This window comes from Cervus elaphus, chromosome 9 (assembly GCF_910594005.1).
Source record: "Cervus elaphus chromosome 9, mCerEla1.1, whole genome shotgun sequence".
NCBI classification, from domain to species: Eukaryota; Metazoa; Chordata; class Mammalia; order Artiodactyla; family Cervidae; genus Cervus; species Cervus elaphus.
Genome location: NC_057823.1, coordinates 68,462,026 through 68,481,025, shown reverse-complemented (window position 1 = coordinate 68,481,025; position 19,000 = coordinate 68,462,026). Strand labels below are relative to the sequence as shown.

Genomic DNA, 19,000 nt, shown 5'->3' with positions numbered 1-19,000 from the left:
TGTAGAAGAAGTATGTCAGACACATAATTATGAATGTTATTTTTCTGGATTTTATAATAGTTCAGCTTTTAAAAATTAAAAATTTAAGTCCGTTTCTCATTTTAAGTACATGGTCATCTTTATAAACTTGAGTTTGTATTTCTAATATTGTTTTCCTTAAAATAGTCCCACAATTTATTTAAGTTTCAGGCTTCATAAAACCTGGAGAGTCTTCTGGTCCCTCCCATAAAGAACCTCAAGCATACACCAAAACTTCAGTAGAATACCATCATAATACATCACTGCTTAGCTGAGCTCAGGAAAAGTGAAAAAAGCGCAAGCGTTAGTCACTCGGTTGTATTCGACTCTTCACAACCCCACGGACAGGCTCCTCTGTCTGTGGAAGTCTCCAGGTAAGAAGAGTGGAGTAGATAGCCATCCTTTTCTCCAGGGTATCATCCCTACCCAGGGGATGGAAACTGGGTTGCCTGCATTGCAGGTGATTTCTTTCCCATCTGAGCCACCAGGGAGCTTGATAAAAGGTACAACTATCTACATTCCACTGGTAGGGATTTTCTGACTTTTGAATGTGCAAGAACCACCCTGGCAAACAATAAATGCAGATTCATAGGCTTTGCATCACGGAATAATCACTTTGGTGAGACGTAGGCACATTAGAGAAATCTGTATTTTTAGCAAGCATCAAAATTGATTCTGGATACAAAAGGCCCAAGGACCATGTTTCAAGAACCCAACTTTACATCCAACACAAAAAAAGCATCCCAGGGTCCACCTTTACCTCTACTTCTGTTACTTCTCACCAGATTACCCATTCCCTCACATATCCTAAAGGCATGCTTTCCCATCCCTCACATTTTCGCTGCATTCCTACCCTGGAGCTTTCATTTCCATCATCCTCTTTAGCAGTGTACTGAGTACAACATTTTTTGCAGTCTTCAGTGTTTTGTGCACAAATCTCTTCATCATTAAACACAATCTTAGCTTACCTTTGTAATTTTTTCCACATGTTGCCTAATTTTACTATCATTGATGCCCAGGGTCCCCAGGCCCTTGACAAATACTAAAAACTTCATATTCTCATATATCTACTGAAATGGCCCATTCAAAAATCACTAATTATGTCCCTGGTCAAAATTCAATGTCCTTTCCTTGGACCTGCTGAAGCTTTGGGTATTGACCAACATCTGCTTCTCCCCTGGAAACCTTGTCCTTCTTTAGAATTCATGACACTTCTATCCCAGGGCCCCTTCCTTCTGTCTCTGATTTCTGTCTTTCCAAACTCTCCTCTCTGCCTCTTTATCCTAAGCTCACATTATGAGTCAGTGTTATCTCTCCCATCTCAGAGACAATGGCCAGTGTTATACTTTCATTCTGTAATTCTATGAATATTAAACTCAACTTATCACTTTCACTTCAGCTTCCATCTCAAGTTAAACCTCTCTAAATGTCTTCATCCTTCTATTCCCTCATCAAACAAATTCTATAAACTGCACAGAGTCAAGATATCACAAGGAAGATTTACCTTGCCTTCAGGAAGCTCACAGGCTGAGTGTTAGGGGACTTTGAACAGCAAGTGCTTAAAGAAACAAAGTGAACCATGTAAAGTGTCTACACTGAAATATATCTAGTAATGGGAAAAAGATTACCACAGGACGAAAATTATTTTATATAGACTCAAGATTCATTTAGAGAGAACTATCTAAGGATGCAACATTTATGCTGAGATATGAAGGACAATAAAAGACACCAAAGTAAGGGAAGTGGGAAAAGAATGATTCCAGGAGGAAGAAGGAAAGCAAAGGCAACGGCCCCAGTGTGGACAAGGTCTGTGTGACTCATTGTATTGAGTGAAGCAGAGAAGAGCATGAGATGAGGCTGAAATGCTGGCTGGAGTCAGATGATGCTGGGCCTTGGAGATAGTTATAAGAGATCCAAATGTTATTGAAGTGTCGGTGAAAACCAAAGGCCAAATCTAAAGCAAGGGAGTAAAAAGCTGATTTATAATAGTATAGCAATGTCTAGATCACAATAGGTACAAAATAAATATTTGTTGTTTGATGTGATTTACCATCTTGATTTTCCCTCCATCTATACCAATTATGCATCAAAAATTCTCAAAAATTGAATATTTTCAATAATGTAATTATACATGTTTGCAAAATTACATATAATAGCATGCTTTGCTCTGCTAAGTCACTTCAGTCATGTCTGACTTTGCGACCCTATGGACCACAGCCCACCAGCCTCCTCTGTCCATGGGATTCACCTGGCAAGAATACTAGAGTGGGTGGCTGTGCCCTCCTCCAGGGTATCTTCCTGACCCAGGGATCGAACTTGTGTCTCTCAAGTCTCCTGTAATGGCAAGTAGGCTCTTTACCAGCAGTGCCACTTGGGAAGCCCCATAATAGCATACATTTATTCAATGCACAAATAAAAATCAAGCCAATGCTAAATAGCAAAGAATATCCTTCAGTAAAACTAAACAGTTATAAGATCAGAAGGAAAAGAATGAAAATTTATACAACTTTTCTCCCTTACCTAAGGCACATGCAACTATATTAATGTTAGGTAGGATTAACTCCAAAGCATTACTTTACTCCTTCATGAGGCTATTTTCAATGTTCACCTGTTCATAAACAAATCCAGGTGACTTAAAGATACCTTGTTTCTTTGCACACAAAATGCAATAGGATTACATTTCCCAGAGAACAAATGTTGTAAACTTTGAGTTGCTTTGCTATTAATAAAGAGGAACTGCCAATCATCAGGGCAATGTCATAATATAAAAATCACCCATAATGATGGCTAATTAAATAGTTGCCAAGAATAATAGACATGGAATTTCCAAAGAAAATCATTCTGGATGGGTATTTTAAAAGCCTGATTTTGAGCTGTAACCTCATGGTCTCACACATTCAAATTTTCAGACACAGGATCATGCAGTATTACTGAAATCATGATCTGGACACTCATTTAATGTGACAGTCTCAAGGACAGCATCCATTTTTATGACTTGGACTTGTGCAGAACTTCCTGGTTGTGTGGTTGGTTTCACTTCTGTCACTGATCACACTACCGAGACTTGGTGACTTGGCTAGCATGAAGATTTTTTCCAATGACCTCACAAAGGCCCAACATCAGTCATAGGAGCCATATAATTTGTACAAAGGCCATGATCACTATGAAGTCTTCACAAAGATCCTTGAGCCAAGCTCAGCCTAAGTGATACCTTGGTCCTGTAGCTGTTGCTCTTCCAATTCAGGAGGTCACATTATATGCCTAGCTTAAGGCTCTTCTACACTGAGTCTCACAGTGTTAAATCCAACAACTTTGACAAGCCTTTGACATCTTAACACAGAAACTGGCCTTATCATACTCAAGTGGTCATATCCACGTTCACTCCCCTTCCTAAATCTATTTATAGTAGATACCAGATAGTTACCAGAAAACCTTATATTGCTCTCCTTCCTATATTTTATCAGTTGATATAAGGATGATGGAAGGTCTTTGGGCAGAAACATACACAGCTGGCCTCCTTCATGAGGCTGAACTCCTATTCTAGAAGAACGCTGTTAGAAACCATCACTTTCTGTGTTCAATGTTTTTGTTTCAGTTGGGTTCTTCGTCAGGAGAAGAACAAATATTTTCTTTCTTTCCTCCCCAAATAGAAGAGATATCTAGAAAACCATTACAGTATCTGCATTATCAGTCATCTGTGGAAAATGATAATGTTTTGAGGGATGATTTTAAATAAAAATCAATAAACTTTCTAAAGACACATCAGTGCTATCAAGTTTCTTGAAGCTTTTTCTTTGCAGCTTGTAAAATTTTATGGGCCATGATCCACTTACTAATAGGGTAGAGATGAGGATAAGGAGGCTTTGGGAGGCATTTTATTAAGGCTTGCCAGACTCTTCCACCCCCGCCCCCCCCCCAGGCTTCATAGTGTCTTGTTCCATAAGGGGGTTTATGGGAGTGCTAATGAGTGCAATTCTCTGTACAGTCACATACCATGGGAAAAAGAAACATAACAAAACACAGACCTGGCAGGTGAAGGGAACCCCAATCCCAGTCTGTTTTTCAACAGGAAAAAAAAATTGTGACCATCTACTATGTTGTCACCCTGTTTATTTATAATGAGAAATGCCTGGCTGGATGAGTTTACAAGCTAGAAATCAAGGTAAGAAAGAGAAACATTAACAACCTCGGTATGCAGATACCACTCGAATGCCATAAAGCAAAGAGCAACTAAAGACCCTCTTGATGATGGTGAAGGAGGAGAGTGAAAAAGTCAGCTTAAAACTAAATATTAAACAAACAAACAAAAAAAAAACTAAGCTCATGGCATCCAGCCCCATCACTTCACGGCAAATAGAAGGGAAAACTGTGGAAGCAGTGATGGATTTCCTCTTATTGAGCTCTAAAATCACTATGGATGGTGACTGAAGCCATCAAATCAGAAGATGATTGCTTCTGGGCAGGAAAGCTATGACAAACATAAACAGTGTGTTGAAAAGCAGACATATTACTCTGCTGACAAAGGTTTGTACAGTTGTGAGAGGTGGACGGTAAAGAAGGCATGCGTGCATGAAAAATCACTTCAGTCGTGTACGGCTCTTTGTGACCCTATGGACCCCAGCCCATTCAAGCTTCTCTGTCCATTGGATTCTCCAGGCAAGAATGCTGGAGTGGGTTGCCAATTCCTTATCCAAAAGAAGGCATAGCACCAAAGAATTGATGCCTTCAAACTGTGGTGCTGGAGAAGACTCCTGAGAGTCCCTTGCACTGCAAGGAGATCAAAACACTCAATCTTAAAGGATATCAACCTTGAATACTCATTGGAAGGATGGATGCTGAAGCTGAAGTTCCAGTATTTTGGTTACCTGATGTGAACAGCTGACTCTGTGCTTTCCTGATGCTGGGAAAAATTGAGGACAGGAGAAGAGGGCATCAGAGGTTGAGATGGCTGGATGGCATCACCAATGCAACAGACATGAACTTGGGCAAACTCCGGGAGGTGAGGGACAAGGAGGCCAGTTCTGCAGTCTGTGGGCTCACAAAGAGTCAGACACTACTGGGCAACTAACAACTATGTGCCAGTTACCACAGTAGAGCCTGGGGCTATACAGGTCTCCAAAAGAATAAGTAGGGTATGTCTGTCTTTACTAAGCTTGTATTTTTAATGAGACAGGTGGATAGTAAACAAGTAAATGGATGAAACCATTAGAACTAGAGTAGGTGGGAGGAAGTAAACGAGGCAGTTTCCCTGATAGAGAGTAGGGGGTGACCCACGCTGGTCATGGAAGCCCCCTGACCAAGGGGCCACTCAAGTGAGACCTAGAGTTAGAAGTTTTCTGGCAGGGGACAGAAGCAAGTATCTCAGCCTTAAGAGCATCCTCAATGGAAGCAGGACAGTCAGCAGGGTGGGCACTGAATGAGCTCAGATCAAAGAGTTGAGAGAGGGGTTTGCAGAGAGAGACTGTGGATTAACTATACTCTGCTTCAGCCTACAGTAATAGTTCAGAATTAACATGGCTGACCAATAAATACATTCAGCTATTTAGAAATAAATGATATAAACCAAGTGAGCTAGGGTTAATGCTGCTATGGCATGTTAGAATTTCCAGAACACTTAAAAGTAAACAGGAATTACATCACTGTTTACAACTGTAACCAGTTTATATAAATAGCAAGCATAAGCAAGTCCTCTCCCAGGTTCATTACAGTTTCTAGAATTTATTGTAAATCTGAGTCATTTTGGATGATTCTGGCACATAAATAATTTTACATTAGGCATGTTAATTTTTGAGGTTTCAGATTTAAAATGATCTGCTTTCAAGGTTGTTTTCACTCAGCCATCCGTACAAGGTTTTAGTCTTGGATTGCTAATGTTTGACACAGTTTTGACAATTGTAACAACACTGTACTTTTAGCTTTGATTTAACAATCAACATTTTTTACTTGTAAAATCTGCCCAGAAGAGTGAATGTCTATTTGTATAAAATGATCCAGGAATGGCATTTCCTATTTAAATAAATATTTGGACTAATTGTAAGTTAGGTATTACATCTTCTAGTTTTTCAAGAATTTGAACAGGTTAAGTGTTGAACAGTTTTACTGAAAAAAAAATTAGACAAGTGCATATATTTAAAAGAGCTGAAGGAGATACAGTTAAAATCTCTTTTTCATTTACACATTCAGCCTTTCTCCACAGAGGCAACTATTACCAACTTCTTTCTTATCCCTATATAAATGTTCAATACACATGCAGGCTTTACGCAATATGTACACTCAAAGCATCTATACTCACATTTAAATTTTTCTTTTTTACAAAAAGAAGGGGATATTTTCATTCTTTACTGTTCCCAATCTAACTTGATTTACTTAGCTAGCTCAGTGATAGTCCAATAAAAAACATAAAAATCTGTTTTTTAAGTTAGCTTAAAATTGTATGGTACATGATATTTAACTCAACCAATTTTGGGGGGTGAACATAGGTTGTTTCCACTAGTTTTCTGATACCAGTGCTTATTTAAACAAATAAATACCTAACTGGGTATTGCTATGCACTGGCAGTAGTCATTAAGCAGTAAAAGGCAGAATCCCTGCTTATTGGTTCTTACATTTTAGTAGAAGAAATGACAGACAGACAAGCAAATATCGAGCTTGTCATACTTACTCTTGGGAGAAGTCCTATGAACAAAAGCATAAAGCCAGAGCAGGGGACAAAGACTGGGGAAGTCCTTGTCTGTAGGACGGTCAGGGAAGCCTCTCTGTGGTAGAAATATTTGAGGGAAAAACATGAATAAGCAAGAGAGTAAAGCATGAGGACATTTGGGAGTGCACTCCAGTCGGAGGAAACAATACCAGCAGGTGTATAGGCCCCGAGGCAAGGGCTCACTTGGCATGTTTCAAGAGCAGTATGGATACATCAGGGCATACACAGGGGAGAGTGTCTGAAAGTAAGCTTGGAAGTGCAGGCAGAAGGGCTGCACCTTGGGTCTTATAGGCCAGTAACACCGCAGGTATGACATTGACTGTGATAGTAACTATCAGAGAACCAGGGCATAAGAGTGATCAGATTTTCCCTTTGGAATTCTTCTCATTCTCTAAGGAACATACTGCAGGGGACAGGAATGCCAGTAGAGAAACTGGGGGCTTGTGACTCCTGCAGTCACCCAAAGAGGGTGACAGTAGCTCAGATTTGGGTGGAGGCTGAGTGGGAATGTGACCAGTTGCTATATTTAGAAAGTAGAGCTAAGAGAATTTGCTGTTTCCCAAGACAGAGAGCATGTGTAAGTAAAGGACAGGAGTCAAGGAGAACGCTAGGGTTCCGGCATGAGCAGCAGGGTGAATGATATTGCCCTTTATCAGGATGGAGAACCTTGGGAGACCAGCGGCTTGTGGAGCGGGGGCGAATGGAGTCAAAGGAGGGGCGGGGAGATAGAGCTCTGTTTAGTCATGTTGGTTTTGAAATGCACAGAAAAATCCACGGGGGTGGAGTCACAAAGGCACTCAGAAATGAATCTGGAATTCAGGGGGAAGACAGGGCTCAGAAATGAAATGTGTAAGTTTTCTGCATATAAGTAAAGCCACAGGAATGGGTTACACAGGTTTCACAGATGTCCCAACAGACCTCTCAGAGAAGACCTGAGACACTGAATTGCTAGGTTAAGGTAGGTTTGAGTGTGTGTGGGTGTTGTGTAGATATTATCATCAAAGACTTTCTCCAAAGTACAAAACACTTTATATTTAAATTCAAAATCCTTATCTCTGATGAATTAGAAGATATTTCAGTATAATTATGAACATTCATTCTCACTGTCCTAGAGATTTAGATGTGTGAGGTGTCAGTTGAGGTCGTTTCAGACAGAAATATCTTTGTGAAACACACATACCTATCTGTACTAGGCATTATCAGATACATTAGCTCATACATTCCTGACAGCACTCTAGGGGATCAATCTTATTAAAACTATTTCATAAATTAAGATACTGAGGTCCTAAGGAATGATGGGATGTTCTCAAGGGCTCCTAACTAGTAAGTTGGTTGGGGTCTGGACTCAATTTCTGTCTTTCCTTCCATTAAACATAGAATGAGGCAAAGGCTTAACTTTTGCTGAAAAGGATGCAAGACATTTAGAATTACCATTTAGATATATTTAGCATGGGGTGTATTTTAAAAGGGCATATGCACTGCTACCACCTGACAAATTTGTGTTTTCCTTCAGGTCCTCCCATTGCACTACTCGAGGCATTTAGGACACATTGATGAGCAAAGCCACAGATTCCTAATTTCAAGGCAGTGGCAGGAGGCCATGATGGGAGAGATAGCTAAACAACATGAAAACTATGTTTGAAACTTATTTTCTAAGAGAATGGGGGCTACAAATAAAAGATCGAAAAATAAAAAGACAGGAAAAGTTCATAGATAAGCAGTGCTGGGGGTGGAGAGCTGGGCAGGTTCAAATTTTAAAAGCATGAGAAAGGCTGACCTTATGGAGAAAGCAGTATCTGAGCAAAGACATGAAGGAACCTTGATAGTCAGGGAAGATCTGGCTCTGCATGCCACTCATACATCATTCTAAACATGCTCCTAGACACTGCACTGAGAACCAGGAAAGAACATGAACTGAACACCCTAAACAAGAAAAGTAATTTTAAATACTGATAGCAAATTTAATAGTGTCATTTTCACAGGCAAAGGGCACTGCACCCACCCATCGTGGCCTCCTCTATAACCTTTTCAGCTACGTTATGGTACATAAACCCAGAGCTTCTCATATCCTCAAGGATGATTCTGATCAGAACCAGACGATGATGACTGCAGTTGGGCCACTACAGAGCTTCTGTGACTTGGGGACCAAGCTGTGCAATAAAATAATGAACATGACTCAGACATGTTCTGACTCAGACTGAGACACAGCGCTTGAAGGGAACAGACTACATAAAGTTCAAGTCACAGTTACAGGTGAGAAAACTAGGTCCAGGGAAGTGAAGTGACTTCATCAAGGTCACAGAGTAAGTTAGTCAGAAGACGGCTGAATTGAAAACCATCATGTTTCCCACAAATTTCAGGCTTTAGTCTTTTCAACTGAAACATCTATTTGACATCACTTTCATCAACAAACATTCAACTGCCTTTTGAACAATACTCAAAAGCAAACAGCAACAAAACTAGGTTTCCTAACACAAAGAATACAAAGCTGATGATAAATACTTGCATGATGGTTAACCGTGTACTAGACTCTGTTCTAATGCTATACTGAACCTATTTAATTCTCATAGACATAAACTTACTATCCTGATTTTACAGTTAAGGCAACTGAGAAACAGAGAGTTTAAGCAACCTACTTGAAGTCATTCAGCTTGTTAAAGACAGCAAAAATCTGAACCCAGAGTGCCTGAGTGAAAATTCTGTTCTAGTTCTCGTGTTAAATGCTTTCAGATATGTGTGTCTACCTGGTCAGAAAAGTGTGATTACTAATTAAGAACTTATTTTTGTTAACAGTTATAGCTAAAATTTCTTAACACAGATACTAATTTTAAGACAATTCTTCATAAACTTTTTGAGTGACTACTATATCTCAGCCAGGGCACATGTTACTCTAATTACAGGCATTTTTCACCCAGGTAATAAATTATCTTTGATATTTCTCTGAAACCCATATATTTTTACAGCATCATGAAAAACAGCTGCAACAAATTAGGCACACCCTTCTATAGTGATTCAATAGTTCCAAAAAATAAGCATTGATCCCATAAGGTTATCCCTTGACAATTGCGTTTGGCAAGGATCTTGAGCTATTACCTGTGCTCTTATATACTTGCAATAAAATCTGTGGTCTGAAACAAAAAATCTCTTCATCTCATTTTTAGTCAAGAAATAATTTTTAAAGATTATTTCTTTAAAAAACAATCAAAGTGTCCAGAAAGAAGCAGGATAACAGTAACAGCTAAAAGTTATTACACACTTTGCATGCCTTCACACATGTCTATATATACACATGCTCATATGTATATATGTCTACTGAGGTACAACTTACAACTAGTCAAACACACTGATACTCACTATGCAGCTTGAGTTTTTATAAATCTGTATAAAAAAAATTCACTCAAGACAGGGAATCCTTCCATCACCCTAGAAAGTTCCCTTATGTCCCTTCCTCATCAATCCTCACCCCCAGTAGCAGTGATTGTTCTAATTTCCATCACAATTGAAATTTTTAATCCTAAGTGCAATTCTATGAGGTGGTGATTCCAAAGAATGTCCAACTTTGAGATCCATGCTCTTGGCCACTATGTTGTTCCACTGTATTTCTTCCCAATGGACACTTAGCCCATCTCGATGGTATCCTCTGAGAGAATAAAGGCATGATGTCTTAACTTCTCTTTCAAGTATCTAGAATATACTGTAGGTACCACCCTTGAAAGAACTGAAAAAAATGGTCAACTGAATGATTTTCTATATTCTGTGTTTCAGATGAGACACACTATTGAGAGCTTACTGATGTCACAGAAGGCAGGCAGGATCAGTGAATGAAGTGGACATGCGCCTTCTCAAAACAACAAACACTGCTCATTTTCCCAACTGATGCACCATGAGAAATCAGGCCAGGGATGCCATTCTCCAGCTTCTTCTACATAATCTAGAGATCTAAATTTGTACATAATACCTCAGTACATGTAAGTGCTTTGTAACTAAGTGGATGTAAACAACAACCAAAAACACTTCATGAGTCAAAATGTGTCCAGAGGCCAGCCCTGGATTGCCAGTTTGGGACCTGGTATTTGCATTCTTGGCCTAAGAAACACCAGGATTAGCTTCACCAGTGACAAAAGGGAGACCACAAACCTCTGTAGGTCACAGCCAGCCTAGGAGGTAATGTTTGTCATCATGTGGTAAAAATTCTGCTGTCCAGACTCTGGTCTGTTGCCAACACTCCTTCCCACTGAGGGAAGCAGATGACTTTGGTAAACATCGTAAACAAACAGAAGAAAAAAAAAAAGAAAGAAAGAAAGAAACTGGCATTGGGAAGAGGAAAGCAATAAAAACACAGAAGGAAAGAGCTAGAAAGAGTATAGAACAGTAAAGAAGACAGCTACAGGTAAGAAAAGGAAGCAAAGGACAGGCACCTCTAGGTCTGAAGCATATTCCTTCACTGACTATGCCGGCCCAGAACCACAACCCCAACTGGAGTTGGGACAACAGGGCAGTGGGAATGATGGAGTGGAGAAAAGAGCTCATTTTGATATTTATTTACTCTGAGCTTTATGAGACCAGTTTCAGTGCTTAAATATTTTGACCGTGGGAAATAATGGCAGGGTTTCTAGGAATTCCAAAAAATATTATTTGAGATTCAGAGAAATCATCAGAGAGTCCAATCCTGTCAAGTCTGATCCTGGCAAGGCTCTGTGGTCTGAACAAGAAGGAAATTTCTAATCCCCAGTGATATGGTTTTTATCAGGAAACTGTGCGTGCTGTAATAGGTGCCACTGCATTACTGGTTAAAAAGAAGAATAAAGCTACCACTTCCATATCCACCTACATACCCAGAGTTCCACTGAGACAACAACCAGCAAAGATTCTGAGCAAACCAATCTCAGAGGATTTATACCCTTAGTGAACCGTTGTGACACGTCCCTCCCCCAGGCCTGCAGACTTGCTCAACAGGTCACAGCTTACATGACTTCCTTTATAGAAGACAGTTCACACTTGACAAAAGGAATCCGAAACCATAAGAAAGATGGTTACCTTTCTGTGTGGTAGCAAAGGTGAAAGAAAAAGGACAGTGGAATTGTCAGAGAAATTAAGGTGACAAAGAAAAAATAACCTGGATCATTCAGCATAAAACTCCTCTGCTGATTGTCTCAGTGCTTCATTTTATCATCTGTTATGCCTATTTCCTTCTTTGCCAGTTTGCCTCATGCGGAACTAATTTTAAATATATACAGCTAACATACTTACGTCTTTACCATGTGCAAGGCATCAAGCTAAGGACGTTCTAAGAACAAGCTCACAACATACTATGAGGTAGATGCTACCATGTTCATTTTAAAGATGACATAATTGTGGCTCATGGACAGGATGTAACTTGCCCAAGGTCACACACCCAGGGTCACAGTCCAGGTTTGTGTACCTCAAAACCTAAGCTCACTTCACAGTGTAAACAATTCTCTCTCTGCTACAAGATCATCCCCCCTCCCACTCTTCTTTCTTACTGTCCTGCTTCTTGCTTACAATAACCCTCCACTCCCTGGGTTCACAGGTGTCCTGTTCATACAATATGCCCCTGTTAGATGACTGGAATCGAGTTTAGGGAATTGTATTTTTGTCAGGAGGAGGCTGCCTAGACTGTGTTCAGAGAAAGGGTAAAGAGAAAGCTGCAGGAAAAGACAAAGGAGAGAGAAAGATTTTAAGACGTTCATAAAGAAATTAGAGTTTGAGAATGAAAAAAACAGTAGCATGTGAGAGAAAACACTTTACAGGCATCTGATCCCATTTTACAGTTGGAAAAACTGAGATTCAGCTCTTAGTAGACTCAGGACCTTTCCCAAGATTTGTGGCCCCCACTACTCTTATTCCTTCTCTTCACCTCAGTTCTGTACCAAGTCCTCCTACCACCCTCTAATGCGCCTTAGGAGTATAGCAATGGCCATGGGTTACAAAGTACAGAGATGTAAATGTGGCCCAACCCGAGGAGACTGGAGATGATAAACAACGCCCCAAGCTGCTTTGCAGTATAGTGAGGTTCTCCATCACTGAATGAACTGGTGTCACATCTGGCTGACATCTGTCAGTGGTACTATAAATAGCACTTGTGTAGTAAATAATGATTTAGCCCCATCAGTGTAAAACAAACTCAGTTCTAAAGACCAATGTCTGGTTGGCTTCAAAAGAATAACTTGAGGAGTTTTTAAAAATAGAGGGATTCCTCAACTCTAATCTCAGAAATTTTGATTCAAGAGGTTTTGAAAGACCATGGAACCAGGTGATTTCTGAGGGCCCTCCTACTACTAAGATTCTATTATGTTACTTTCTCTGACATAGCTTCCAAAGTATCGCCTGTCATTACTAAGCCACACACGTAACAAGTAGTTGACACTAGACTCAGAGTCAAGGGACAAGAAGCATTGCCATTGTCTCTGAATACCCGTGTTCTCCCAGCAGGTAACATATCTTTTCTAGTCTCAGTGTATGACTCTTTAAAATAGCAGCAAAAGACGGTTGGAAGAGTTCTAAAACTCTTGATCTGGACCTGTGGGCTCCTATTCCACACTCAGAGGGCCTCTACCCATCATAGTACTATAACTGCATGGGACCAGTAGGCACATGACCCAGTTCTGGGTATATTCTGAGACATGAGGAAGTCTATGTGGGAGGGCATCCCTTCCTGATTAAAGAGACAAAGGTTCATGAGAAGTAGTTTTCTTCTTCATGTTTTGCCATTTTTGTTCTGACTTGAACATGACACGTGGAGATGAAAAAATGAACAGAAGGAAGCTGTGATCTTTGGAGACACCGCTCAGCTGCCACAACAGTCCTGGACTACCCAGGTGTAATATACATCACATGCACAAAAAGTGAAGTCCTGCATGTTCCAACTCTATGAACAGGGTTTCTCTTTGCAGCCAAATGGAGCCTTCACTGATATAGCACTAAAACTCTCTTCAAATGAAATTTCTTGCAAAACCCCAATATATGAAACAAATAAAAGTGGCTATACTGTTTAGAAAAATGGACGGGGTGTTTCCAGAGCCATTTCCTCCTAAATTCCTGCAGAGTTTCCTCCATGGAACCAGAATTGGTCAAAATCATTACTTCTCAAGGTAGAGTCTCCAAGGCTCAGGGATTCTCAGATTTTCTCCAGACTCAGAGAGTTTTCTGCCAAGTTTGTTCTTGTGTTTTCCTTTCTTATTTCTTTGATGTGCTTATTTAATTTTTTTCAAATTTTATCCTAGGAAATACAGATCCAAATCATGACCAGTGGCTACTACTCACGGTTTTGGTGTGTGCATTTGTATTCAATGTACAGTCATTTAGCAACAAGTGATTTGATTCCAATTGTCATGACTAGAGAAAGAAGTAGAGTGTGATATAACACAAAATGACGTATTCCTTCAAGGTGCACATCAAAGGATATCTTGGCATGCAAATGAAGGTACATTTGAAGAGAAAAAAAGTCATGGAAGAAGCAAGTATGCATCCAGGATATAAGAGTATAAGTGTCTGGAATTAGAATAATCTTCAGTTCCATGTTCATGGTGTAAACCTTATTAAATTCTAGTAAAGGATCCTCTAGACTTCCCAAGTGACACCAGTGGAAAAGAATCTGCCTGCCAATGCAGGAGATATAAGAGATATGGGTTCGATCCCTGGGTCAGGAAGCTCCCCTGGAATAGGAAATAGCAATCCACTCCCATATTTTTGCCTGGAAAAGTCCATAGACAGAGACTGGGAGGCTACAGTCCGTGGCGTTACAAAGAGTCTGACAAGACTCATGCTCACACTAAAACACCCTCTATATTAAGAAACAAATGTTGAAAAAAAAAAAAGAAACAAATGTTGATAACCTGAATATTGTTAGATACTTTTCTCTGTATTTAATTAATATATTTTAGTGTTATGGATGCTTAAAAATTATTAAAATAAAGAGGCAATATCTAAGTGTGTATTTTGGGATTTGTACATGTTTAAATAACAGTATAATTAAAACAGTGGGAGCATGGACTTTCTCCAGCCCTGTTAAAAGGGGTCTTTATATCACTGAAGCGCAGATTCTGGACTACAGGATGTTAAGCCTTAATCCTTTCCAGATGGTCAATTCCATAATTCCATGAACCTTCTCACCTTATGGAATATTAAATACTTTCACCAACAATGTGGTATATACCCTTGGAGATGTTTTTAAAATAAAAAAGAGATAAAATTAAGTTCATGAATTGCAGTAAAGCATATGTATCCTTCTATTAATATATTCCTTTTCAAAAGTTTGTCTTCAGGATGAAGCATCCATGGGCAAGCCTTGGAACAAGCTCTGCCCACTGCCACCCCTCCCCCATCTCCACCTGGCCCCTTCACTCATCACTCCCAGCAGAAATATCTCTGGACGGAACAAATATGGGTTAAAAATAAGGCCTTAAGAGCCTGCTCCCTCCTCACTTAGGAAATCTGAACCCTTGGGCAATGCCATTCTTACAAAATGTGTTTTCTGATTACTTCCATAAGGCAGAGCATGGTGGACGGATCATGGGGTCTTCCATTGTGAACAGGGTAAAACAATTCTGCTCACCAAGGCCATGGTTTAGCCACACATTTCACCCTGAACCAATCAGTGCCCACTGGGCTTTGCTATTCTAGCATGTATGTTTCATTCCTTCCAGCTTGTGTTGTGGCTTCTCCTCCCTCCCTGTCGTTTGTACCTCTGCCCTGGGTTTCTTCACCTCTACCCTCCTTCACCCCTCTTTCTTTTTTTCAAATGTCAGGGGAGCTTGATTTCCACCTCTCGTACTTCTCAACGAGGGAAACTATAGAGTTTCTTCCAAGTTTCAGGCAATGTTGTGCACAGCCCTGCAACGTGAAGTTGTTATTTCATGCCTGCTCAGCTCAACATGCAGTAAATTTAGAGGAGCATGACATTAGAGCTACAGAGTCTCCTTTTTCACTGGCAGTGTGTTTGGCTGTGGTTCACATTGGTTCCCAATCTGTCTTGGCATCTTACTGACTCCATAGGCAACCCAAGTGTAGTCACTGTTTATCCTATCTTCTTTCCCCTTTTGGGAATTATTCCAAACTCTCTTCACTCCAACCCAAGCCAAGCCAACCCAAAGATGACGTTCATGAAGAAAATATTTGTGTGCCATTTCTCAGAATAAGAATTCCTGCTGCCAGTCATTTCTTAATTCCCTCCTCCAAGTGCAGACTGTAGAGAAAGTAAAATTGCAGACTGAGAGGGCCGACTTGCCACTGACTAAACACAATGCCTGCACACGTATCCTAGGTCTTATGCAGACAGATACGAACAAGTCTAGGTTCGCACTCTTTACTCACCCACTAATCTAACTCTTTACTATCAGATACTTGTTGAGATATTTTAGAATAAAAGTAAACACAAACTTCATTGAGGTCCACCCTAAGAGGTCTAGCTACTCTTCTGCTTTTCAAGAAGCAGCCACAAATCCATTCATTCATCTATTTCTCCAACCATACTCCTGGCCAAGCCCCTTTTGGAAAACACCATTGTTGTCACTGATGGCTCTGCCAGAAATCACAAAGCTCTAGTGAGATTTGGTCCAGCTCTTTCAGAATTGAACCACTTCCTTAAATGCATTTATATTATATTTTGCATTTTCTAAATGCTAAATGTAGGATAAGGTGTAGCTTTTGTGGAGGAGGGGTAAAAATCAGTTGTATTATAATTGATATGTATGAAAGAGAATTACCTAAAATTTGTTATTTTTAAAAGCACTCTCTTCAGTAAGGTGCAAAATAGAATAAATTAAATAAAATTCACACAGTTACATGTCTATCTTTTAACTGATTTTGAGTAAATTACTGCCTTCTGTGACTCTATAGTTGTCTATGCTTCATAAAATAATGAAGTATTTTTTATTGGAGTATAACTGCTTCACAACATTGTTACAGACGTATTTTCTGAGAGAACTCCCAGATGCTTCCGCAACTCAGAAAAACTGAAAATTATTATCGAAACAGAATTATACATGTTGATCCAGCATATTTCTAGGCAAATATATCACTGAGCTCCTTAATGACAGTCGAAACCCCGTATGATAATAAAAGATGCCAGGATCTCATACGCACAGTTTCTATTCCTACACCCTGAAAGCGTAATCCAAAATAGAAACTTCAAATCCCGATTCCCTCTAAAATGAAAGCCATTTTCTGCTATAAATGCCCCTCTCCAAACTCTCATGAAGCGAAGAACACAGACAGTTTCATCTAAAATTATCTTCCCTGTCAATGAACTGTCCTTTCTCGTAGAAAAGTTACAGAAGGTTGGAACAGGGTGACAACACAAGAGTTCACAGACTTTTCTTTCTCACAGTGGTGTTGCCAGTTCAATCCCAACTTTTCAAAGCGTCTCTGCCCTGCTGAAAACCACATTTTGGAGGGGCCTGGGGGAGAAGAAAAGATTACATCCCCACACCAGCCGTTTAAGTGATGAAGTTCTAACTTGTTCCCACACATACACACCCCCCCACCACCACCCACAAAAACTCGGAGTGCTTCCAAACAAACAGCAGGTAGAAAGTGAAGAGAAAGCGTGGAAACGCAAGGACCGAACAGTCCCCTACCTCTCCTCAGCCTCACAGCGCTGCTGATGAATCCCGCAATCCAGGCGTGTGTGGAGCGGCTGGAAGGAGGCAGCCACTCGGCCTGCCGAGGGTGAGCAGGCCCAGTCTGCGTTCAGAAGCTGCCCCAGTCAGATTTTCCAGCTGCAGAATCGCAGCCAAGTCCCTGCCCATGCCTGAAGAATTTCCTGAACAGCATTCCCGTTCTTTTTCTGACTGCTTTGAAACCGTACTCTGTACTTCAATACAGCTTTGTCAGGCCAACTCCCAGCTACTGGGCTGCCTCCAGCTCTCAATGGGAAACACATGTGTCCAGCACAGACGCGCTCCCCTGCCCCAGTGCCCATGCGTCCGCTGGGCTCACACAACCACAAAGGCAAGGGCTTCTAGAGCCAATGCTGATTTCTCAGCCATTCTGCACACGGCCTCTGCTCTGGGGTGCTAGATGCTGGAGCTGAGTCTCCTCTTGCTGCTGCTCCATGCCGCCCCTTTTCAACTTTCTCCTTCCTTTCACAGTCCCCAGCTGATGACCCATGTTAGCTCCCCCAACTCCCCAACTCTTGCCAGCCCTGATTAAAAGCCTATTACAACTGAGAGGTGGGAATTCTGATTTGATCTCCCTACCTGCCATTGCCTCTATCTTTGCTCAACATTTCAATTGTTGGAGGGGGAACAATATTTTTAGCATTTTCAGACTGGTTCGGCACTTCTGAGTTGTTCCCTCATCCTGATGTGTGCATCTTTTACTGATGTCACTAAAAATAATGCAATTATTTTTCAGGCACTTTTGTGGCTCTCTGCTCTATAACGAGGCTGGTCTGAAAATGTAATATTTTGCATGCTGGTGTAATGGGTGTTGTGTAATGCAGACTGTGTAATACTTTCTATAAGGAAGTGGAAAGGAGAAAAAGAATGTACCTTTTATCAGGATGTGTCCTAATTCTCTGCACCTGTGATTATTCTGGATGGCACTCCATCAATGTCTTATGTACATTCTCCTGGACCGTGTGGTCTACCTTTTCATAAAACACTAAAGGAAATTTCTAAAGATATGAAGAGGACACCCCTCTTCTCCCACACTGAAAACCCCTTATCTAAAAAGCCAAAGCTAAATTGTCAAAAGTAACATTGTAGAATAAGATGATTTAAAGAGAAAGCCTCGATTATTCTGAGCTTTTTTTTCCTTTCTTTCTTTTGGGTACTAATATTGTACTTCCAAAATCATATCCCACTAGCAATTTATTTTGGAGAACTGGCTTGCCAGATTTTAAAAGTGCTGTGTGTTCTGAATAGATTTGCTGTGATCTGAGGTTTAGCATCCAACTGCAATGGGTTCTTTCAGGAGAATTCGACTTTTGCCTTGGGAAGCAGTGTCTTTGGAAGGTGGGGTGGGGAAGAAGCACGTATACCTCTAAGGTTAGGATGCAATTATAGAATCAGAGAACTTCAGAGGAGGAGGGTACCCCAGAGACGATCTGATACAAATTGTTTCAATCCTTCATTTTGCAAAGGAAGATGGAGGTCCACATGATGAAATGACTTGTCCAGGGGTGCAAAAGACTCTTAATATTATAACTGAGACCAGAAAGTAGGATTTGGGTGAATTTTCCATGTATTTTCTCTATCCCAGCATCATTTGGGAAAGGCAGGATCATCTAACCTTCACAAGAGAAGGCTTATAATCTGA

At 40.4% G+C, this 19,000-nt stretch overlaps 1 protein-coding gene across 1 annotated transcript in view; it reads right to left on the bottom strand.

The window, feature by feature from the left end:
• SGCD (sarcoglycan delta) overlaps positions 1-17,605 on the bottom strand; it is a 426,046-nt gene extending 408,441 nt beyond the window's left edge. Inside the window, exon 1 of the mRNA XM_043913387.1 lies at positions 17,317-17,605. The gene's annotated coding sequence lies outside the window, so the exon portion shown is untranslated. The remainder of the gene's footprint in view (positions 1-17,316) is intronic.
• Between the last annotated feature and the right edge of the window lie 1,395 nt (positions 17,606-19,000).